At 37.4% G+C, this 24,797-nt stretch overlaps 1 protein-coding gene across 1 annotated transcript in view; it reads right to left on the minus strand.

The window, feature by feature from the left end:
- EPHA6 (EPH receptor A6) overlaps window positions 1-24,797 on the minus strand; it is a 531,573-nt gene that overhangs the window by 66,110 nt on the left and 440,666 nt on the right. The gene's annotated exons all lie outside the window — the stretch shown is intronic.

Here is a 24,797-nt window from a genome sequence, read left to right on the forward strand (position 1 = left end):
TATCACAACCACAATTCCCTGTGTTATTCTCTAAGAATTATTTTCTGTCTTTCTTTTTGGGGGGTTGGGGGCAAGTGGTACTGGATTAGCTGAAGATGCATCGTTTGCTCCAGAGTATTCTCCCCTTAAAATGGATCAAAGAAGAGCCTGCTATTTCCAAATAGCAACACTTGCTGTGTAACATTTTGGAATATATTTGAGTTAAGACCAAAAAAAAAAAAAAGTCATAAGCCATGTCTAAGAAATTACAAACTCAGTGCCATAATTTTCCTCTCAAAGAAAAATATCTCAATGGCATACAGATAGACAGATAGAAGGGGATGTCACAAAAAAAGCTCTCCTAGACTGGGTGTGTGTATTGGGTGTGTATAACCCAGCAAGACTCTGAATTCATATGTTTGTACATACATAACAGATACACAATGTTACTCAAATCAAAGTTTTGCTCAACTAGCACAGCTTTCCAGTATGGTTCCAGGGTGGGATCATATCCAAATTGAAGTAGAATAACATGTTACATTTATTTCTTAAAAGAATATCCAAATCTGAAGATAAACTCTTAAACTGGGTACTTAACTAAATACCATTTCACTGTTGATACCCAGGACTAAACTACCACTCTAAAACAGCTTAACAGGAGAAGCCCAGTTAGCATGCTAATCAGGCTACACAGCAAGAAGTTTTTTAGAATTGTTAATATTACAAAGGAGCCATTCTAATATATGCAAAACTAATGTAATGAATAAGTATGTTAGTAAGATTGGGAAGGAAGTAAAAAGTCTTAAAATGGCAAACTTTTCTTTCCCTGAGAATGCCTGTCTCTTTTGGGGTTTGTGCAAAACTGGGGGTGTGCCAAGTGGTGACACCACAAGTCCACCCATTTCATCACTTTCTCAATACAACACTAGGTGTTGCCATATTTTTCAAATCCAAAGGAAGTGTCTTTCATGACTTTTTTCCTCTGCCTCTCAAACTATGTTTCTGTTTCATTTGGACAAGGGGATGAGAAACAGTGTTCAGGGTGAGAAAGTGTAGAAGGGTATTATGACTGTTCCAGCACAATTGTCCATTTCTGCACATGCTAACTTTCTGTTCAGTTTGGTTAACAGTGTAAGTGTTTATTAAACTGTCCACAATATACAATAAGCCACAGCCAGGTATTTCTCCTGAGCTGTTACAGCTAACCTTGAATTTAAAAAAGTGAACGAGCCATTTCTCTGTTCATCCTAGCATGTCGACTTGGAGTTCCAGGTACCCCAGTGATGCTCATTCATGTAGCTTAGCCTAGTCTTTCTTGAGTTCCTCACAATAGTCTCTCATTTCTTGTAATAAAATTTGGGGTTCATTCTGTATTGACCCTCAAGTTTAGGTTGTCAATGGATAAAACAGTGCTTCATAATGCTGGCACAGTAGTACGTTTTTTCTGTGTGAAAATTATCAGATGCCTTATTAGCCTTTCTGAAGTGTGAAGAATTACCAGCTGCTTTTTTTTTTAATTGAGTGTTTGGTCGCGGCTGCAGATGTGCATCTGCCACCAAAGCAATTTATGTTCATCTGCATCCATTGGTTATACCCTGGTTTTGCATTATAAGCTTAAACGATACATCACTTTTAAGCTGCCAAAGATCACAGCATTTTAAAAATTAATGTTTTCTTTACTTCAGCTTGCTAATGATGACTAGTAGTATAGCCTACTCTCTTTAGTTTCAAGCACATGAATGACCTAGATTCCCTTACCTTTACCATTTGCTTACTGTCAAGGGGCTGACATGTCCATGTGAAAAGAATATTCTATAATCTAGAGAAGTAAACAAACAGCAGCCTTTTGCTAGAGGGTCTTGCTATTTGCAGAACTCTCTCAAGCAAGTAGTAATTTCTAAATTGTTGCACGCAACAGCATCTTGCAATAAATACGGTTGTAAAGCTGGCTTTCAGATGGTATATTTGGTCAGGCATAAGTTACCCAGAAATTCCTCTTTCTGGCTAAATCAACAACTAAAACTTCTTTATGGAAGATCTGCATTTGAAGGGAATGACAAATGGAGCTACTGAGCTTCAAAACAGTGCCCCTAGTTTCCCGTTAGTAAACTTTTGGTGCCCTATGCTTTCCAGAAGCTATTTTGTAAGGTTCTCTAAAGGTTCATAGGCTCTTGTTACATCTTTTATGCTCCTTAGATTAATATCCTTCAACACAGATTTTTTTCCACACTTATTTTGTAAAAGCAATTTTTAATGCTTCTACATTCTCTCACAAAATATTCCCCCCTCCAAAAAACTCCCAACAAACTGTACTTCATTTTGCTCAGACCAACAGTATGATCTTCTAGGCTAAAGTAACTATGAAATGTATCTATATGCATTTATCTGTGGATTTAAAAAAGACATTTCAGTATTTTTCACTGGATAATATTTATGAGTTTTTAAACTGCTCGATGTGTTCCTTTAATCACTTTAAATGATATGCCTTAACACAAAACCAGCTCTTCCACATGATAGCACAGGAATAGCATGATCTGGTAAATACACCAAAATAAGTAGCATTTGTCTTCAAACAGGTCACTGTATATTGGAAGATCAGCATATCATTAAGTATTTAGGAATTCTGGTGAACAATAAATTTAATCACTTAGGCTGATAGCTTCCCACAGACTCGGTCTGTATTGCTCGCCATCCTACCTAAATCTCAAATGAAGTTGATGCAAGATTGTGTCAAGCCACCACAAAAATGAACCCAGCTCCATCACTTGATTATCTTACGCAAAAATCTTGAATCTGGATCCTAACACTAACTTCTGAAATAATCTTCTTTTAGTGTGCCAGCACTTGATAAAAGCCATCCTATTTTGGCTGCAAGTTTAAAGTATCACTGAAGATATTTATGTATTCCAAGCTGGACTGTGACATGCAATACAGTGAGACTTATGGTCAGCATCCTATTTGTCTTTGGAGTACCTGTAGTTCAAAAATGTCTCAGCTATTGTTTTGGTTGCTTGAAGATATAGTAAAAAACTCTGCTACACAGCAGATTCCAGTGGGTATGTTTATCATCAAAGTGGTAACATACAGGTTCTATTCCCAGCAAACAATTGTTTTTCCAATAATTTTATAGGTTTGCAAATTTCATACAAGGATTTCTAAACATTTCAAAATGTAAGTACACCAAGCGTCAGGAAACATAAGGTAGGACACATCTTGATTTCAAAGGTGTGGTAGAGAAAACAGGTTCAGAAAATCAAGTGGCTCTCTCCATCTAGTCAGTATAGTATACCCAACCGGGCTGTGTTTGGGTACCGATAGACAACATTTTTTCTTCCCTAGATCAATACCCTGTAGAGGCACTTGAGTGATTCCTTCATGCATTCGTGTTACATAAACAGACTCTCCAGTTCACAAATGGTTGAAGGAATGGGACTAGCGGTTGGCTCTGGAGAAGCTGGCTGAGATGTGAGGATGAACAGCTGACGCTGGCACATCCAAGGGCAGAATCCAACATTGGGCAGCTCAGACCAGAGACCGAGTCACCAGTCCCAAGGGCATGCAGTAGGACAGACTGGACAGCATTCTGCAATCTTCAAAGGGTCAGAGGGTGGCAGCCAATGCAGGGCTCGTGTAGAACAAAGTTCTTGCTAAGACAAAAGGCTATGGATGACATTAGTTGATGTTAGTTTCATTTTAGCTGCAAAGAGCAGATGTTATCCTTTACACCATGCTACGGTTTGAGTCCAGAAAAGATTAAGGTCTGTGCTGAGCCCTGTACAAACACAGAATACTGCTTTTGCTTTGAAGAGGATTACAAAACTGACTTTGAAAAATAATACTGGGAGATTTCTAAACTAGCGTAATATTTGCCTCTAGACAAAAAAAAAAGAAAAAAGACTATTACTTAGATTATGAAAATCCATGTTGCTCTCATGGTACTAAGAAAGATGAATTTGTCATCCCCCAAACAAGGACAGGAATGAATAAATGGGGGGGGGGGGGGGGGGGGCAGAGAAGTCTCTGAGACGGAGAAGTGATCTTTGATTATTTTATCATGGGGTAGGCTAATGCAATTCCGGAAGGTATTGAATTATTTTCCTATATTTATGACTGCTTACACATATAAAACATGGACATCTTTACTTGAAGAAACAGGTTTAAGGACAAACAGCAGTGGGAGGCAATACCGATGGGAGTCAGAAAAGCACTCAGGGCTCAGAAGGACGGCACAGGCTGCAGAACAGGCACAGCCGTGCCAGCACTGCCTGAGCCTGCTACATGAGCATCTGTGAGAGCTTGCACGTAGCCCCAGGGAACTCTGTATGGGCAAGAGAGCATGCACCAAAAGGCTCTCCTGTGACAGATGATGAGTCCCCTCTGCAGCATGGGTGCACCTCACCAGATAAGTGGAAACCCAAACTCTAGTTTAAAGGCTTGACAAATTCAGGCCAGGGTTTTCACACAGATACAGGCATAGGCACTAGAGAAGTATCTGAAGAAGAACCAGGTTAATATTACAGTCAAGATCCACATAAGAAAAGGCATGGAAAAACAACAATGAAAAAGGTGTCAGCTTGGGCTGAGGACTTGGAATAAAAGACAGAGGTCAAGAGCATCCAGGAGCTAAAACCTGCAAGTGCTGCTGGAGGAGAACACACAGCTTCATGTCTGAATTGGGGAAGGACAAAATATAAAAAGGTTTGAAGATGGATTCAATGATCAAATCAGTCAAACATATCATTCTTGCAGCAGTTTCAGATACCTAGCAGTGCTGGAGTAGAGAGTACTGCAAGAAAACAGACTTTTGAAGTAGAGGAATTATATAGTGTTCTGAGGCATTAGATTTTAATCCCAAATACAGATTTTACACACTATGTATACCACATTTAGCATTTGCAGCCCCTTAGTGTAAGAAATTTATCATGTTATTACATAGTTAAGATAACAATATGAAATTATAATCGTATTTATACATGACATATATTGATACCATAGCTACATTTACTGTTTTCATACTTTCTGTGGAACTATAAGTATTCCCACCCCAGACCATGTGTGGGATATTGGCTAAAGAAGCTTCCCCTCCTTGCACATGGAGTAACTCTGGCTCTGGCAGATCAATTTCAGATTCTCACCATCTCAGAAAGCCAGACTGAACATGCCAGAGCAGTACCAGTGCTTGGTATGATGCAGGAAAAGGATATGAATTTCATTACTCAGAACTTAGATGAATCTGAAAAAGGTGTGGGGGTTATTCATTGTTTTGATGCAACTGCTACCTTGTGACAAGAGGCTGACTGGTGTTGACAAAGTGGGTTTTCTTCCCTAAGAAAGTTCTTCACTGGAATTCTCCCACCCAGCTGTACTGCAATGCCACTCAAATAAAACCAGCATAAATGACAAACAATCTGTACTGATGTCATGCCACCTCAGAATATATTACAATTGTGTATTTTCCATTGATCAATCTGCTTGACTTTTTTTTTTTAATAAGCAGAAATGCAAAGAAGAAAAAAGAAAGCCATACATTGCAGAATAATGTAAAATACCAATTGTATTTTAAACTCACAATGTATATATTTTTAGTTCTCTTTCTATTTTCCACAACACAAGATTTTGATAGTGTGTAATTTAATTGAGTGGTAGAGTGATGAATAAGGAGCAGAATTTGAAGTGTCATATCAATGACAAAATATTCAGCTTGTTGTCTCCTGTTGTCATTTTAGATAATGCAGTAAAGCCCACTTTAATGAATTTTTTATGTAAGATTAATCCTCCAAAAAGAATACAGTTAGTACATGTTCATTTCTACAGTCTTTACTTATAATGAAATCTTTAATACCCATTATGGGAATAGATCTGTTAACATAAACAGAGGATACTTATTCTTCCACTTAAACTAGCAAATGGTGGAATCTGTTCTCTCGTTCATATAAGAAAGTATTGCTCCATCACTTCTGCAGGTCAGAATTCATGTGTCTCAGAAAATCACCTCCATATCAGGCATTTTTTCACTCCAAAGCCATGTTCTGCTTTTGGTTCCCCACTAACCTCCTGCTAAAGCTAAAGAGAAGACTAACAGAGCGAAATGCACAGGCACTCCCTTAGGTAGCACTGGGCCTTTCAGTACTCCAATAGCCTGCAAAGCACCCACAGTAAAGCTCTGTGTCCCTCACTGAAATGCCCAGGGCTCGGAAGGCATTCCGAGATCTCACAATAGTTCGTTCATTACATATTTCTTCAAACAGGAAAAGCATTTGCTGTGGCACTGCAGCTTCTTCACTCCTGCTGCTAATAATGCTGCATTTGTATGTATTAGGGGAGAATTAATTTCAGCAAATAAAAAAAATTGTATTTTTCCATAACACCAAACCAATGGGGGAAAAAAGAAGAAAGAAAACTAATGATTATGCAAAAAGCAAGTGAAAAAAATTGTGCCAGGTTTTGCGTTGTTAGCCCACATCAATACACATGAAGCCAACGGGAATTTTGCTGCAAGCCATCCCACTTGCATTACTGACTTAGATTACAGAAGGTCCCTGTCTAAGACCTGTGTTCCAAGCAGCCTCAAAAAACAGAAGTTGCAGTTCCAACCTGCTTCTTGAGACTTCAGAAGCCAGAGTTTGCAAACAGGATAGCATTAACATCTTGCTGTTACAGGAAATCACATGGATATAACCTACTTATCTTGCTGTTAGTGCTCTTTCTATTTTCCTGTATCTATATACCACTTTTCATTAGTTAAGTTAGTTAGTCGAGGGAAGATACCTTTGCAAAATCAATTCATAAAAATAAAAAATACATGAATGAGCGTAAGTTACTGTCTATTTTTTTAGTAAACTATGGCCATATAGCTGTCATTGCTAGCTGAAGAATATTTATTGCATCAACACAATCTGAAATACTGTTCTCTGAGCTGCTTTTCTGTAATTTTATATTAAATACTTTTCCACTCACTACCCTGTAACCCACTGGCAAGAATTTATGTCTGTTGGTATGTTTTGGCAGCCAGGCAAAGTCTGTATGTATACTTCTAAAAGACATTCTGAAATCTTCTGTCCCTCCTCTCCTGCAGAAACAAGCACTGCAAACAGATCTCCTGGTTTCTCACATGACAAAGGGAGAATGCTTTTGACAACAGAAGTTTTAGCAGTCTCCAGCATGCTGCTTCTGCAATCCCTAATTCACATCAATCCTCCAGTGTGCCTGCAAAAGATATTCTGGAAGGTTGTCAGGAAAGAAAAGTGGAACTGTAAAGAGAAAGCAGTTGCGCTGTTTCCATGATTTGTTTTCTTATTCTTCTCTTTCCATGAGAGAACCAAATGGAGTGCAGTAGAGGGTAAAACCAGAAGAAACAGGTGTTTGTCACTAGTTGGAGGTGGGGTAGGTGAGGGAGAAATAGTCGCTAAAATTATACCATAGAAATACAATAACTGGCCCAAATTTTGATTTTTTTCCCGGCATTTATACTTTCCAGCCACATATCTTTGAAAAAAATTTGAATTTCTTCAAGTTTCCATTTGCTGGGTTGGTTATCTGTATTATCTCTTTCTACATATTTATTAGCATTACAAATACAATATGGATGAAGAAAGTTCTGTTTTATTCCTGCTGCTTATGTTTACATGAATATTATAACCAGAAATAAAAAAGAAATACCTTCATCATTAGGGCAAGATGGCTTATTAGAATTCAGAAGTACACATGGAGGGGAACACGAGCTGGTGTATTTGTAGACCAGTTCTGAAAGCTGCCGCCTGAACTATTCTAAGTACATCTAATGCATCTCATTTGAGAGCCTTACACTATTTTTCAAATACTAACCCATAAACAGATAAATCCATGCGTGCGGTGAAAAGAGAAGATGAGGTGAAGTGACTTGGCCGAGGTATCACAAAAACCAAGTCCTCAGCCTGCAAGAAAAAGCTGTGGGAACCACCTTATCTGCACAAAGAGGGCTTTGCATTGTCTCTGTGTCCCCCTGATCCTTAGAGGGCAGTGTGCCAGCCTGGGCTCTTGGAATAAACTGATGTACCTTAAAACTTAATCTGAATTATGGCAGTTGCCCAACAACTTCCACAGATAATTACAACAGCTGATGTTTCCATCAAAATCTTGGTCATGTACCCTGGAACCATTCTGTCATCTCCATGCCTTATAAAGACCACCTTATACTGACTTCAAAGAGTTTAAGAGATGACAAAATCACAAGTCAGAACAATGAACAGAGATCAAGGACTGCATTTTTGACTATCCTATCTCAAATACTAGCTTATATCATCCCATTTTAAACCAAGAAATCCTAGCATTAACGGCAGCCTTTATCATTGTATAAGAAGGGAGAATGTAGACTAGTTTCTTTGCAACTATAAGTAATCTGTTAATGACCAGCCACAAAAATTGTGGCCGCTCAGTTTTAATTTAATTATGTTCTGGGGAGGAAAAAAAAAAAAAAAAAGTAAGTTTTTAATAGAATTGATTAGAACTCTAAAGATTCCAGCACTTTCACTTTAGCACTTAAGCAAAGAACAAGAAAAAAAATCCATGATAAATAACAGATGCTGTTCAGATTCATTTTAAGAGACATACTTTTGCCCAGTTAGATTAGCCAAAACAATTCACCTCACTTTTTTTATAACTGAATTTCAGCATATTTCACTTAATCTAATGACATTTCACCCTTAAGTTACTCTGAACATTTTCAATGTTCATACCACTCTACATCCTCTTGTGGAAAGAGCAAGGGATATTCTTTGGTTTAAAATTAGTCCTCGGAGTCTGACTGCATCAAGGATCACTTGCCCTGTTGACCCCAGAGCATGTAAAGGAATTTAAACCAAATTAAGTCTGTGTATGAGGGGCTTCTGCACTTCATCAATATTCAGTATGCCATGATACCTAACAGGTACTTATGGGACATAAGAAACAAATCTTATTTAATCTATATTGTGAATTTACCCATTATCATAGGTGCGTTATATTTAGAAGCAGTACTCTACAACAGAAATTTGAAAATGAGCAAATAAAAAAATTGCATACATAAGGTTACAGTAAAACATATTTTTGTGCTTTCATAAGTATAATGGCATGGTTAAGGTTTTATTTTAATCGTATTCTGAAATGTCAGGGCATTTTTTGATTATTCATTACTATGCCTGATTGTGACATGTCTTGCACTTTAGAATATCCTTTATGTATTTTTTCCATTTCCTATTTGAGCACATATGTTTTGCTCCTATTTCCCTTTGGTCTGCATAAAGTTTAAACTTCTGAGCTATAGAAAACTGATGAGCTACTACCTCCTCCTTTATGAGCATCTTGCTGCTTTCTACACATGAGAAAGGCATAATTTCTCATTTCAAGAAGCAGTGGAGGCCACATATCAGCACTCCTGGAGATTCTGAAATCCACAAAGGAAGCTTTACTTGTAATATGTGTGAGTTGCTAAATTAAAAATTAAAAACCCAGAACATCATGAATCAGGACTCCAACAAATAAGTGATGCACTGGACCTAACACTGTGACATTTTTGTGTTCTCATGGTTTTTTTTCTTATTTCTCTTTGAAGCTTTGTACCTTCAGGACATGAAGGCACACATATTTTCATGTGAACAAACCCCAAGATTTACAATGAAGATGGGTCAAGCAGCAAAATTTAGATGCAGAGGTTTTTAGACAAGCATATACATCTTGAATAAGTAAGAAAAATATGGAAACTCATTGACACATGAAGAAGAAAACCAAAAGCATTCATCTACCATAACAACTTCCACAACTATGGAGACATCTCCATAGCTAGCAAACTCTAGATTTTTTCTGAGAAAGAAAAAGGCATATCAAGGGAAGGAGTCAAATTTTCATAACTATGAGTCACAAAGAGGTCATAAGAATCAGTCCACAACTGTCTAGTCTTCACCAACTGTATAAGGCATCCTAACAGGCTTGTTAAATACCAGCATGCAAAATCCAGAGTTAGGCAGATTATTTCCCATACACAGTATTTGAGCCTGGAATGGTACTTCAGCAAGTTGAATTTGGTAAAGGTTCACTGGCTTCCTACCTAAAACAGACCAAAAAACCCTAAACATTTTTCAAGTTAACTATTCCCTCTGTCTCCCACCTCACAAAAAGTCAAATAATTCTGCATCTGCTTTCACACCCAATGCTTTACTGCTAGGCTAAAAAGGAAGTTCAGATTTTTTCTTTTCCTTTCATCTTGAAACAAAGTAACTGTGTATAGCTTAATTACAAATACATTCCTATGTGTACCCATCAGGCTCCTCCAGCTCTCCTCTTCCTATCTTTCTGCTCCTGTTAGTAATGAACAGCAACTTGCTTCAATTCACATGCTTGTTACAATAAATTACCACATTTTCTGTAGTCAGATTTTAAAAAATATGCAATAGTAGTGTATATTATGTAAAAATGACCACGTATTCAAATAAACTTTTCTGAACTTCTAGAGCTAAAATGTTTGGAATTGTTTATGATGACCATCTTGAGCATGAAATGAGCTATTTAGCAAGGGTGGAGAACAAAGACCTCCTTTTATCATGTCCTACACTCAGAGCTTAATCCCGGTTCTACAGTTCAAGCTAAATCCTAATGGACCAGCACAAAAAAAAAAGTTTCTCTCAGTATTCATGTTATTCGCTGCTCATCCATATTTTGGTTCTGAAGTGCTTCCTGCCTGCCTAATGGAAAAGTCCATATACATCTGAATTTCTACCCTCAGAAAACACATGCTGTTATGTATTAGTTGTAGGGTTTATAGGCTAGACATGCCAGTGAAATAGCACTGAGGCTTGAAAGAATAAACCGAAAGAGCCATTTGGCTCAGATATCCTAGAAAATGCATATGCAATAAAAGAATCAATTTCTTAGTCACCGACAAAGGATTAGCAATTTTCATTTAACAACAAATACAGCAGTTTAGGTGCTGGAATTCAGAGTAGGGAAAAATGCATTAGCTGAAAAAAAAAGAAGTTACTTTTCTCATTATTGGAGTACTGTAATTATAGTTGAGTTTCACTATGAACAATTGCTCCTTGATGGTTCTTGTTGAGTAACTTTGTTCAATAAGGGTCTGTCAATACAATTTGCTTTCAATTGTCAGTTTATACAATATCAAGAATAATGGGCTCACTCAGGTGCACTTGGAAATTGTAATAAAATATTAATTTGGGGGAAAAGAAAACTGTTAATCATCTGGTTTAATACTCTATAGTTATGTCTTAGTTTTTGAGAAGCTCCCTGTAATAAATGTGAACATTACAATGTATGTTAGACAAACAGTTATAGACAACCAGGCAGTAAAACACTGAAAAGGGGATATCCTCTGTATAATGTACTTTATGTGGAGGAGGAGTCCTGTCATTACCTAGTCCAAGACAGCAGTGAGCAATCTGTCCTGTATCACTTCTAAGTTTCTGGGAAGTAAGTGCACCCTCATTTCTTGCATATAATATCTTTTTTGAGGTTCAGAGGGGTGGATTGTTTTATCAAGCCCAATTTCTTTGCTTCCATTTTCCTAAAAAGGAAGATGTAAAAGAGCTGGATAATTAACCCTTGCAAAATAAGTGGTAGGAAATAACTGATGATCATACTTCATTAAAAAAGTCACATCAAGATACTTTCACAGAAGCTTCAGAGAGGTGTTCTGTCAATGAAATAGGGGGCAATGATCCAGCTGCTGACTACATGGGGAGATCAGAAGATTCACAATCAAATTGCAGCACTGATGTGCACAGAAATGTGTGAATGGAAAGAATGATTCTGATGTTTTTTCCCCCCTCTCCTGCTAATGTAGTTTGAATACTGAACAGTATGAATGGGGTCTGGGAGGTTTGCTTACCAGGAACTTTTCTATAGTTTCTCATAGCCTGACACCTATCTCTAGTTGTTCTTGTCAACAGAAAAACTCAGGAAAGGAGTTTAGCTTGAAAGAAACAGTAGGAAAAGTATTTGCTTTCCCTCCCTTCCTTTCCAACTCAGCAAGCTTAACAATCTGTCTGACACTCTTCAAAGACAGCAGCATACCATAAATTTTTCTATCCATAATTTCTGCCAGGCAATATGGGTATGCATTTACATAACAAACCCTTTGCATGTGACTGAAATCAAGAGCTGCCAATACACAGCAAGAGTAGTAAGCTAAGAATTTCCCCAAAATGGAGAAAACAACACTGTAGTTAGTTTGGAAGAGCTGGAATTTGAAGAAATAGATGCAGCACTGGCAATGTAGTCATTTGTTTTTTTACTACATGCATATATATCTGTATCTTTGTGTGCGTGTATGTGTAATTATGAAGGAAGGGGTAAGCTTCCACAGCTCATGCCAGTGTAAGTATGATGAGTGTAAACTAAGTGGTTTAAGAATTCTATTTAATATAGGCACGGATATTACGTGAGAAAAAGTACTTATTGCTTATGTGAGTCCATCTGTCATTATAGACCTACATCAACTAAGTCATGTGAATTTGTACTGCTAACAGGTGGGATAACTAGAACCTAAGTAGTTTGTGACATTAATGATAGCTAAATCAAATGGAAGCTATTGTCTGAAAATGGGCTTGTTTTTGCAGACATCTAGGATAGATATTTCAAGGCCTGCTGAAAGCTTTGCTTCTAGCGCAATGGCTGTAGAGCTGTGACAGACTTTTGATGTAACTATCAAATATAAGCACTATTGCATTAGCATAGTTATGTCTAGGCTTAAAAAACACCTATATTTGAGGCAATCTATTTATGCAGAAAGATGTAACACCCCATGCCAGCAGTATAAATTAATGTTTAAGTTGGCTAAATGAGGATACCTTTTACATAAGTGAACCTCTGCACAGTGCAAAAGCAGATACCAAATTACACAAAACTGAACGTCAACTGTCAGTGCAATGGTAAAAGAAATACACCCTCCCCAACTATTGAGTGAAAAGTAGAAAGCAAAAAAAAGGAAACCAACAGTTACATTGCCCTGCCAAGCTATTTTCCAGATACTTATTTATAGTAGGTTTTCCAGTTTAGTTCTGTGTTTCACTTAAAACATCTGTGGGGAATTTTGTAGAAAAAAACATGTAAAAGCATTTTGTCTTTAGTAAGGAATAAATTTTCTGGCTATTTTGAAGTAAATCTGCCACTTAGCTTGAGTTAAGGGTCTTGGTAAATAAAAAAAAATCTCATTATCTTTGTTCCCAATGGCCCTAATAGCAGAATAATGCCGGCATTTTAAGCCTTCCATGTAGTTAAATTCACTGAAATCTTACACATAAGCTATATGTGAAGCAATTAGGCTATAATTCAGCAAAGTTATTAAATGTTAAGTACTTCTGTTAGGCTTATGAAAGCTACTGTCCAATATGACCCCAACATCTCAGATAATGGAGGTGGGGTCACTGTGCTATCAAAGGCAGCAATCGAGCATGCTTCCCTCGAGTACCAATACACAAAGAGCAATCATCTCACTTTTAATGAGAGAGGATAAGCCTTGGAGACAGCATCGAGACTGCAGTGGGCAGTTGATTTTGCATGCCTATTGCTGTTCTAGCAGCCAGAGGCTGCCATGATTAACACAGATATCACTGCTTAAATACCTTCTTGGAGCATTGTTGCCTTGGGTCTCTTTGTTCCTTGGTAAAGCAATACTCAGAAAAAAGGTCAGGTGTTTGGTGCAGTGTTTTTCGATATGAAAGAACAAAGGGTACATCCCTTCTCTGTTTGTACTAAAGCGATTAAGGATTCAAGCATGAACTTATATTTTCCACTGAATCATGCACAGTAAGAGATTCAGTTCTGAGTCTCTCACACCCCAGATCAGTACTCCCTTCAACAGAATTTTTTTTTTGCAAAAATGCAGTAAATGTGTGGGTTTTTTTCTCACGTGTACAGCAAAGCTGGTTTTAGCAATTTAGAAAGTTATCATGAAATGGAAATGGCATCCTCTGGTCATCTCTGTAACAAAGAGGCAATTCAGAATTAAGATTGTGGTTTATGTAAATGCAAATATGATAAAGTAAAAAAGGAAGAGTTAAATAGCAGCATTGCAGATAAGATTGTTAGGGCACATTTGTTGACAGCAATTTCTGGCTTGTACTGTGGAGTTTCATGCCACCTGGCCCCCCCATGGACTCTTCCTCAGAGGAACACATCTCATCCATTGGATTTATCACAGTTCTTCACTGGCTTTCAACTACTTGACAGTCCTCACTTTCCAGAAGGTGGGCAGTCTCTCCATTTCTGGGGCGTTGCTGCTTCGCTCATTTTTTTTTGTTGACACGATCAAACAATAACATTTATTTCCATTACCTTGCTAGGGTCTATGTTGCACATCATGTAGCTGCATTTCTGTTTTTTTCCCTGTTTTGAATATTTCATCAGATTGAATCAGAATTCTTAGCAAAAGACATTTAATAGCAAGAAATTATGAACCAGTTTTATTAAACAAACCACATTTAAGCATTCTGATTTAAGTCCAAAAATGTGATAAAAATCTTTATGAGCACTCAGAAAACAACAGTCCTGAGGACCTTATAAAATAAACTTGTAGGTAGGTATGTAGTTGAGAAGCAGTTCACAAGTGCAATTAAGCCATTTGTAATCTAATAGAATCAGTGATATGCTATACATAACACTATGTTCAAAAAAGAGAATTTTATGGGGCCTGGACTATTTCCTTTGCCACAGAGTTGTTTGGTTACAGATACCAATCTCATTGTTATGCTGACTGCCAAAATAGCCTAAAGGCTATTAAATACTCTGAGATATCCCAAGGAGAAAAAAATATGGAAAGTATTTTACAAACTGTTGACAAAAGACACCTGAACAGTTGTAAGAAAAGACATCAAAGTTGCTGAGAAGCTTCTATTCAAAGAAAGAAAGTAAACAAAGAAATAATAGCACTTAAAAAAAAGAAAAGTAAGAATCATCTTGTATTTATGAGGCCTATAATATTGCAATAGATAAAATGGGGAATAGGGAAGTAGAACAGTTTCTTTTGTATAGCAAATCAATAACATTATGTAATTTTTCAATTTTCACCCTACTTTTGCCATAAGAGGTTTTTCCTCTTTAAAAAAAAACTGTAAGTAACATAATAGATAAGATGTCCTGAAAGGATACAAGTGTGACGTTAGCCCATGTACAGATTAATTTTACATAGAAATATGTAGTTTGGAAAAGAACAGAACTGAACTTTGATCCAGTTTTAACTACAATTAAGATACATATTAGATACTTATTCTTCATTTATAAGCTTTGGTGAAAGATGTTGTTTAATGGCTCCAGAAGAGAATGGATAACACATATAGGCTTTCTGGGAAAGGATGCCTCTAACCTGTCCTTTCCTGTTACAGCCCAGTGGCTGATAGCAGCCCGTTTACCTGGCATGGTGTTCTCATCCTTGGCCTACACTCAACCTTATGCCAACCTTCTGGGGTCCTGTGTGCCATCATACAGCTGTGCCTCTGCTGGGGACCTTGCCAGAGGCAGTGCAGAATACCATGCTGGCAACAAAAGCAATGAGGTTTTCTCATGCATTTTAAGAGAACTATAGTAGTTCAAATTGTGATAAAAGTTATTAAAAAAAGTTAAGGCTGTTTTTACGAGATACAAGTTACAACTACAGAAGCATACAAAGGATTTAAACACTATCAATACAAAATTAAATTTTCCCTTTCCAAATTTGTTTTGCTTCCATGTTTTAGCAATGGAATGTAAATTTTTAGGGAAAAGTCACGGTCTCACATAAAATCTGGGATTTTATAGAGGCATTTTTAAAGTTATGTTTCCCTGGTGCACACAGGCATGCTTCATGGAAGTGCATGATTAGAGGGCACCAGGCTTTCTCTTCCAGTATTTAGGTAGATCACTTAACTACAGATCAGTTTCCCTCACAATTTCTCCTATACATTGATTCAGGAAAATGGCTAGTTCCTGAAAAGTAATTTATCTTTTCCATTTCTTTTCAGTTTGGCTTTTTATTTGGAAGGGACATCTAATCTCCGTGTCTGACCAATACCGAATTTTGTTTCCCTAAGATGTGTGGAGAGATGGGGCAAAGGGTGAAGGGAAAAAGCGATGTGGGCGAATAGGCTGGAATACCTACCAGAGGAAATGCTGGGGGGTAAAGATCCACCCCCTGACACTGGATGTGAGGTCAGGATGCTATTTAAAAATCCCGCCCTCAGGAATCTCGAAAGAGACTTCACCCCAATGGTCGGAAAGGATCCTTTCAAAGAGATAGAAATGATCATTAATCAAATGACTTGTTCCTTGGCTGATAAAAGAAGTTGACTGTTTAAAGAAAGAATAACCAAATCTCTGCAGAGTTAACAGTGGTTTCACTGGAACAGATCTTATAAAAAGCAGTTAAAAGTCTTTGATGCTTTTTAACCAAGTCATACAATACACAGCTTTAACCAGAAAGATGTTGTTTTCTGCATACTTTGCAAATGGAGAATTCCAGCACTTCTAGGAGGAATGAAAAAATTTGGTATTTCAAAGGCAAATTGCACCTATTGGATATTCATAATGCATTCCAAATGACTCTACCATACAGACAATTTACAATTTTCCATACAAATCCAAGAGAGACCAGTAGAGGTGAAGCTATACCAGCAATGCTGTGTTTTATACTAGTATTTTAAAGCCACCTGACAAACCACCTGAAAAAAGTCATGTCATGCAAGGGGAGAAGGGGAACCAGAATTTGCAGCCACATTACTGACTCCTGTGTCAGCACAGCTACATCAGTCAGAGCTTCTATCTCATCTCCCAACACCTGTCAATATATTGATGCATGCAAAAAACAGGAGATATGGCCCCTTTCTGCTTTGCTCTCACCAGAAGCTTAACATATTTTACGCTTTCAATATAATAAACTTTATATTCTTCTCATTGCCTAAATGCACAGTTTTATTTCTGGAAACAACTATTATCTCATCCACCTCTTTTAAAATAAGTACTTGTGACATATCTATTATAGTAATGATAAATAAGGACTCTTTATAATTTGGTCCACTGTTTCAGCTTTCAGCTTATGTACAGAGATCTAGAGACATCATTTCAGCTAGCTCATATTACTGCTCAGTGAATGCCAGCATCAGAGACAGATTTGAAATGAGAGCTGTACACATCTTGCTTAAAAGCACAGAGTCAGAATTCTCCCACCTTGCAATAAATTTAAATTGACAATCAGAAAAATTTGTGTATTTTTACAAGTACATCAAGGAACCATCCATCCAAAAATGTAGGCAATGGCAAGTTTGTTTTCATCATCTTGCAGCTATTTCATAGTTGTTCTTTTAAGAGATAGAAAATATCTTAATATTTATCTACAATGAGAAAAATAAATGGCCCTTTTAAAACTTACGCAACAGTTGGGATTTTTTTTTAACTAATAAAAATACAGTGAGGAAAATTTAGCTTCAAAACACACATATGTATTAGCTGAACTTAAATAGCCTAAGAAAACTTTGAATTTTTCTCTTTTGTTTTCAAGCAAGAGTTCTATTGTTTCTCCTCAATATACTTGCCCTTTAAATTTATTAGACCTGCTGCAGTCTGTGGAAAAAGAATTCATTTAATTAGTGTTCTGGATGCAGTATTATTATATCTGATGGCTAAAGATAAGGCATGAAAGTTTTCCCTCTGGCCACTCCAGAAAAGCCTTTAGCATTTTTGTAGAAGCATTTCCAAATTCCATGGCTTTCATTTTAAAATATTTTCAGAAGTGATCTTGGACAGAGCGTCCAGAATACAATACACAGAAATTCAATTTTAAAATGGAAAATTGTTCTATTAACTCCAAGATGTTTCGTACTAAACAGCATCTTAAAACATGAAGGCTAAATAATGAATGTATGAAGATTTCTCAAATAAAACTTTGCTTCTCTGTTTCAAAATATGAATTATACCAACCACAAAGTACACCTACTCTGAGTCACATGCCATATGTTCAGACCTTCAGAAAAGCCAAACAGCTTGAGCTTCACCATTGACATTTTCCTACATTTAAATGGTGTTAAATGGCAAATAACTCGTTTCCTAGCAGTCTTACAATAAGTTACTTTGTTATAGAAAGTAATGAAGACAACCCAAATTTATTTCACTTTTTGTACATATTCAGAAATAAAAACAAGGAGCAGCAAATTTTGGAGCAATTCAGTCTGTGAATACTAAGAAGAGAGCTAGAGGGCTAAAATTATTGAGGCTTTATAAAGAGCAAATAACTAAAAGAATACATACAAATAATGTTTTTCTCTCGCACTTAAAAGGTAGGATTCAGTTGCTTAAGCATAAATGCTTTGTGACATTCGAGATGCTCTAGAAAATCTGAGACATTCACATTTAAGTGGCAGACTTGACAAGATCTGCAGGAGATTTGCACTCTTTGAAAGTGGCAGCAAGAGGCAAAGCAGCAGTTGGGTATCTAAGACTAGGCACCTAGTGTCATTTTAGGCAACTGAATCCCATCCAAATAGTCTACTGTCACCTCAAAATGTCTCTGATTAAGTAGAATACAGAGTTACAAGAACAAGACCTCATTTAGTCTCTTCTAGAAGTCCACAAACAGCTTCTGAAAAGGACAAGGTTGATAACATTCATCCCTGATCAGTATCCATCAACATAAAAATGCAGACAAAGGAGAGGTTGAAAGTTCATTCATCTTAAAACATGCATGTTCCTAAATTAAAAGACAGCATATGCCCCAGGATGAACAAATGGGTGCTTTTGGTATTACTGCCTGCACAATGTGAATAGGGTTTGAGGCTCTGTTACATGACTATGTATGTGGAAGTTGATTATCATTGCAGGTAGTTGAGAGAGAAAATTAATTCTCATAAGTCCCATCAATCATGACCAGAAGGACAGAGGTTTGATAAGAGCTTTGGGCATTTACAGTAATTTAGGAGCTTAGTCAAATTTTTACTTGTTTGCATATACATTCATGACATATTTGAAAGGAAATCTGCAACAAAAAATAGTGTTCGATACAGAAAGGGAAAAAGCTCTCTGCTAAGACAACAAAGAAGAAGGGAGGTGGGAGCGTGGTATTAAAGAGAAAACACCAGCTTCTCAGAAATGTTATAAACTTCTGTGTGGAAATAAATGAAGAAGAATTGCATTTCCTTCTATCTATACTTCTATCTTCCATTTTTTAATTGGACAATGAAAAAGTAGTCTTTCCTCTTTTTCCAAATTGGAATCATGCTTAGCTAAAGAAAAAGTCCACCAAAAACATGCCTGCTTCTTTATATCCTGCTGCTTTATACTCCAAATTGCAAAGGCAATATTTGTTTTTTAGAGGTGTATACTATCAATATAAATCTTAATGCTTAGTTTAAACAATCTCTTTAAAGCAACCACACTGGACACTTTCAAGATGCTAGGATATTATTTCTTTAGTTAACCAACTTTCTTGAGAAATGCCATTCTGACAGTGTACATCATACAGAGACTAGTGCTTTACCCCCGTTCTGTTGTTTTGTGTAAAAATTAACACTCATTGTTGCAGTGGGTGCAGTTACACTAATGGGAAGAGCTTCTAGTATAAGGTCTTACCGGTTCTAAACTGGAAAAAGGAGACATGAATATTAAGCCATGACTCCTCAGTGCACTGAAATACAGCTCTTATTTAGCAGCTTACAGGCATGGATTTATTGAGAAAAAACCCCAATCTCTCCCCCCTCCATAGTTATACACTATGAACATTATGCCATCTTAACATGGGAAACTACATTAGTTACAGGTATTAGTTGGAAAAGTGCACTGAAATAGTAAAAAGTTATGGCAATACTCTGAATAGCTGACAGTTCATGAAGTATACACTGAGTCCTGTGATACCAGTTTAAAACTCAGCGTAAGTTCTTGTGTTTCACAATTATTAAAGCTAAATGCCTGTACTCAGAGGCAGTGGGGAGTGCTGAATCAATTAGCCTGCCTTCCACCTTCATCTGTGGTTCCAGGGGGAATATCATCCTACAAATTACAGAATTTGATAGGGAAATCACTGGTAGAGCATCCTAAACTGGCATCGTTTTAGTAGCATATTACCACACAGAGCAGAAGGGCAAGAGTAGATAGCTGGGTAAAGGAAATACATATGCTTAGTTCAGCTCCACAGCACATACATTAATTCACACACATTTATTAGTACTTGCATCACGACAGTATGGCCAGCCAGAAGCAACAGTCACTTTTCCCCACACCAAAGGCACATCCCACAGCCTAGGGCTAGTGGCAACGTAACTGTGCTGAAAAGTCCTAGATCTATGAAAGAAAGTTCCGCCATGTGGCTCAACAATAGTACTGAACAGATGGATGGATGGATGGATGGATGGATGAAGAGAACGGCACCAAACACACCTGGTGCAATACTGGTGGAACACAGTGGACTAGAGTGGAAGACACAACTTCTGTTTGAATGGGGGGTGGAGGGGCCCTCGTGAGCTATAGTAAAAAGCATTTAAAAGGAACTAACTTGCACTTTAAAACTCTCAGGGATTGTGCAAGCTGAGAAATGTTAACCTGACCCATTATTTTTTGCTGCTGACACTTTGCAGAAACTTCCAGCAGAAGACCCTAAGAATGTTCCACAAAAACCGAACACAGTTTTATTCTGTTAATGACAGTACGTACCCACTCGTGTCTGCTGAGTTGAGTGCAAATATTCCTACCAGTTTTGTTCCTGTATGAGGTAAAGTGCCTGCACAGCACCAGCCGTCCTCAGGGGCCCGCATCCCACTCTTTCCTCTTTGCCAGCTGCTGGCTCCTTTGCCCCACTACCATCAGCAGCACTTGAGCCGATGCCATGGCAGCCTCTAGGCCCACAGGACTCGCAGTGGTGGCATCTGAAGCTGCTAAATTGCGCAGGTACAGGCAGGCAGGGCCATCAGCTTGTTCTGTTTGTGCCAGGGTCCCTGAGCCTTGCTGAGAGCAAACTAAGCACTTTTTTTTTCACTATAGCAATTGTACTTGCGGGACCTTAGCGCAGCTTGTGGAGATTTGCTTTTAAAAAGGAGAATGTTTCTGAAGTCTCTGCATTGTGTCTAATGACCAGGCTGAAGTAGGTTATCAGAAAGCCTATGGAAGATGCGGACTGCTCTTCAGCCCTGTTGTTTGTTGTTGTTGTTTCTTCTTATTTATTATACTTTGAACCGATCCAATGCTTTCTGCAGGTGGAATTGACCATTTCAGGTGCTGTGTATTTCCGGGCATCTAACAGCTTCAAATTCAAAAGGAGCTCTTTGGTTGCTTAATTTAATAAACTGGAAGGAGAAGTTCTAGAGAGGTCACAATTACTGTCAGTTATTTCTTTTTACCAGTACCATCTCTTTATTAGTACCATCAAAAGACTTTAGTTTGTTATTCTTTTCCCATAGATTTTGTTTAGAATTTGGAAAAAAAAGGAAAAATGCACAGTTAGTGTATTTAATGTAAAAAACCCATTGATATTTGTTTCTATATAGTCAGTTGTCTTGATACTTTTCATACAGGGAGTGTAAAATACAGCTAAGAGAAATTTCTTAGGAACTTTGCAGATGAAGGCTTTAGGGAAGTAAGTCACAGTACTATAATAAGCTTTTGCATTCAGTTTGGCAGGAAGCAACTGAATGACTTCAGGATGTTTCCACTCCTAACTGCACTCTCATGAAGGCAGGACTGTAACATTTAGTAATGAAATACTAGAGGACAGAATGTAGAATGAGTTTTCCTGCTTCTGAATAGGGTAATTATCCAATGTTATCACTCAATGTCTTGGGAGAAGGCTGGCTTCTGTTAGAAGCACCTTCCACTCTAAAATAAAACCTGTTTTTTATTGTTACTAGTGTTTCCTCAGGGAAGCTAGAAGAAGGTTTAGAGCAATTTTTCTAAAATTATTTGTAATATATCCATTATGGAAAGTATTGAAAACTGGTCGACTTTTCTCTCACATGATTTTACTGATTTGTCCTTCCTAGACCACCAGGAACTGCACATTACTTCATAATCTTTTATGGGGGAACATATGGAAGGTTTTCATGAGGAATGGCTTTATAAAACTTTGAAATTATGATGTCAGATTACAATTTGTAGAGCATTCAAAAGGCCTGACTTGGAATGGAAAAAAACAAGATCAGAAGCAGGGCTAAAATTTATCCCTGATGAATTTGATGGATCATATTTTCAGTGCACTTAGAAAGCATGGATCTATACAATTAATTTTAACTGTTTTGAATGCATTAATCTGGAGATTTATAATATGCTTTTAATAATTTATTTGAGAGTTTTTTGACACATCAAGCAAAAGTGATAGAGTATAGAGTGGTATGCTTAAATTTTTACCCACATAACTTATATGTCTTAGCAAAATCAAATTTTTAAGATCACTAAACAATATTTTGCAATACGTACCATAAAATATTAGAGCACAACATCAGTTTACAAAAATGAGTGTGCTTACCCCTATTGAAATCACAAAATCACAGAATGGTTGAGGTTGGAAGGGACCACTGGAGGTCACCTAGTCCAACCAAATCATGGAAAGATTTCCATTACCTTGCAAATAACACAGTAGAAACTTTTGTGGGCTAAATTCTGCTCTGAGGTACCTAGGCTAGTAAAAGCAGAACTTGTATGAAATGCATTTTGCTGTGCAGAGGGAAATTTGTACTCTAATGTTCAGCAGCAAATTTTCAAAGGGTGGTGTAATTTTGTTTCCCCACATTCCACTTAAGTAAATGACATCATCCCAGAGCACTCACAAATAATTCTGTCATTCCTGAATGACACTTTCAAGAATGTGAAGGTCTTTAACTGCCTTTGAGCAACTTTTAAAGCAGCCTGAATTTTTAATCTCACTGTTGTGAAATATAGAGCTTGGAATCTTAATTCAAAGTAGAAAGTGCTATTAGAGAACTTAAATATCCTGAATATGCAGACAATGTAAAACTCAGAACATCTTCATTTATCAGGTAGACTCTGACTAATTAAGTTAGAAATAGTAATTTCCTGATGCATCCCCATGGGAACAACTACAATGGAAATTATATCATTTATGTTAGTAGATTTAGCAAGATGCCAAGGTATATGAATAGAAGAAACAGGAAGACAAAGTATAAACTACTGTTGGAGGGATGCAGCTGAGGACTGCTCGCTGTGGTATTTTTATGCAGTGAGACTGAAATTCTTTCTGAAGGAACTCATGTCAACGTCTAAACCAGCAAAAGACCTTTGCACCTGTTCTGCTCCACTTAAGGTCTGGAACTTAAGCAATATAGGGAATTATCTGGCAGAACCTCTTCAGATAATGAATTTTCACAATTTCAAATACAAAGCAGTGTCTAAACATTGAAGTTGAGAGAAATCTGTGTTGGGGAATAGTCACCCAAGCAAGGTCTCTATTGCAAAACCTGGGTGCTCTTGCTAGTTTTTAAGATTAGAGATTAACTATAGTGAGGCATCACTTTCGTCCTAGGATGTGGCATGGGTATATACTGTCTCCCTGACATGTGCCCATGGAAAACAACATTGCATGTCCTATTTAGAAGGGAGCTGCAATGAGCTTCAGCCACATTCCCAGTCTGCGATGCCACTGCCCACACACCTGGAATAATCCAGAGCTCCTTTTGTCTGCCTCTGCGTTACTATCTCACGTAACTGGGTTTCAGCATCTCACTTCAAAAGATGACCCAAATTTAACTTTAGTTCTGTCAGGATAGTGGCTCGAAGAAGGAGATGGATCACAGGAACTTGTCTGCAGCACCATGCATAAAAGACCGACCAGTTACTTAATTTTTTGGGGTGCTGTTACATAGCCACTGCTGGTGATTTCATCTAAGAGTAAACTCTGCTGTGTATTTAAAACAAGAATTCAGCTTGTCCCAAATGATGAGTATTACTCATGAAAACTGAATGGATTTTCTGAACATTTGTGAGCAAGCTGGTTACCTTCAATCAAAACACACTTTAGGAAAAGCTCTCTAAGAAATTGAACAAACTGCCTCATATGTTTCTCCTGAACAGTCTTAAAAATGGAATAATAGATGCTTAGAATTTGTCTTTTTGCTATATCTTAGAGAGATCATGTACCTTGAAAATTTTATTTTAGCACAAAATGTCATTTTTTTCTTGTTATTCTGCATAAGAAAGCTTCTCTCTCAAAAAGGGCTGAAGAGGAACATCCAACTGCACAACATCCCCAGCAGGACAGCCCTTTTTCAAAAGTCAGCTGCCGTTATTCTCAATAGGACTGAAATTGTATCTTGCTTATGGTTAGGTGATTATTCTGAGAAGTGCAGCAGTCTTCCGAAGTATTCAATAAACCCAGATTCACAAATGGCTCTTAAAGAGAGCCATTAGATCACTGGAAAAAAATAGGATGTAGTAGCCTCTTATGACAAAATGCTGTAACCAAAATAGCTGTGGTGCAGATGTGCCCTAAGAGCAATAGAAAATAACACACATGGAGGACAACTCTAAGAAATCCAGGGAGCAGAAGATTGCACCTTTGTTGATGAATCAGTTTTCAGTTACAAACAATGGCAAAACTTACTAAGATTTCCTAGAGCTCTTTTGAAAAGCTTTGTATGAGATATACTTATTAGAAAAAGTAGAAGAGAGGTGAATACTAGAAAAACATTATCTGGAAGAAGGAGGAATGTGTATGGAGATATGTGTGCTTTGTACAAAATAAAAGCGCCAGCAAAAGGGGAGACAGAAGGACTGATGAAAGAACTTAACACAGAGGTTTGGAAAAGATTTGGATATGTACTTACTTGCCTTGGATTGGCCTAGCTGTGACAAACAACTGTATACTCAATCAATCTGTACGTAACTTGCTT

This window comes from Haliaeetus leucocephalus, unplaced genomic scaffold, assembly GCF_000737465.1.
Source record: "Haliaeetus leucocephalus isolate CR32 unplaced genomic scaffold, Haliaeetus_leucocephalus-4.0 Scaffold228, whole genome shotgun sequence".
Lineage (NCBI taxonomy): Eukaryota > Metazoa > Chordata > Aves > Accipitriformes > Accipitridae > Haliaeetus > Haliaeetus leucocephalus.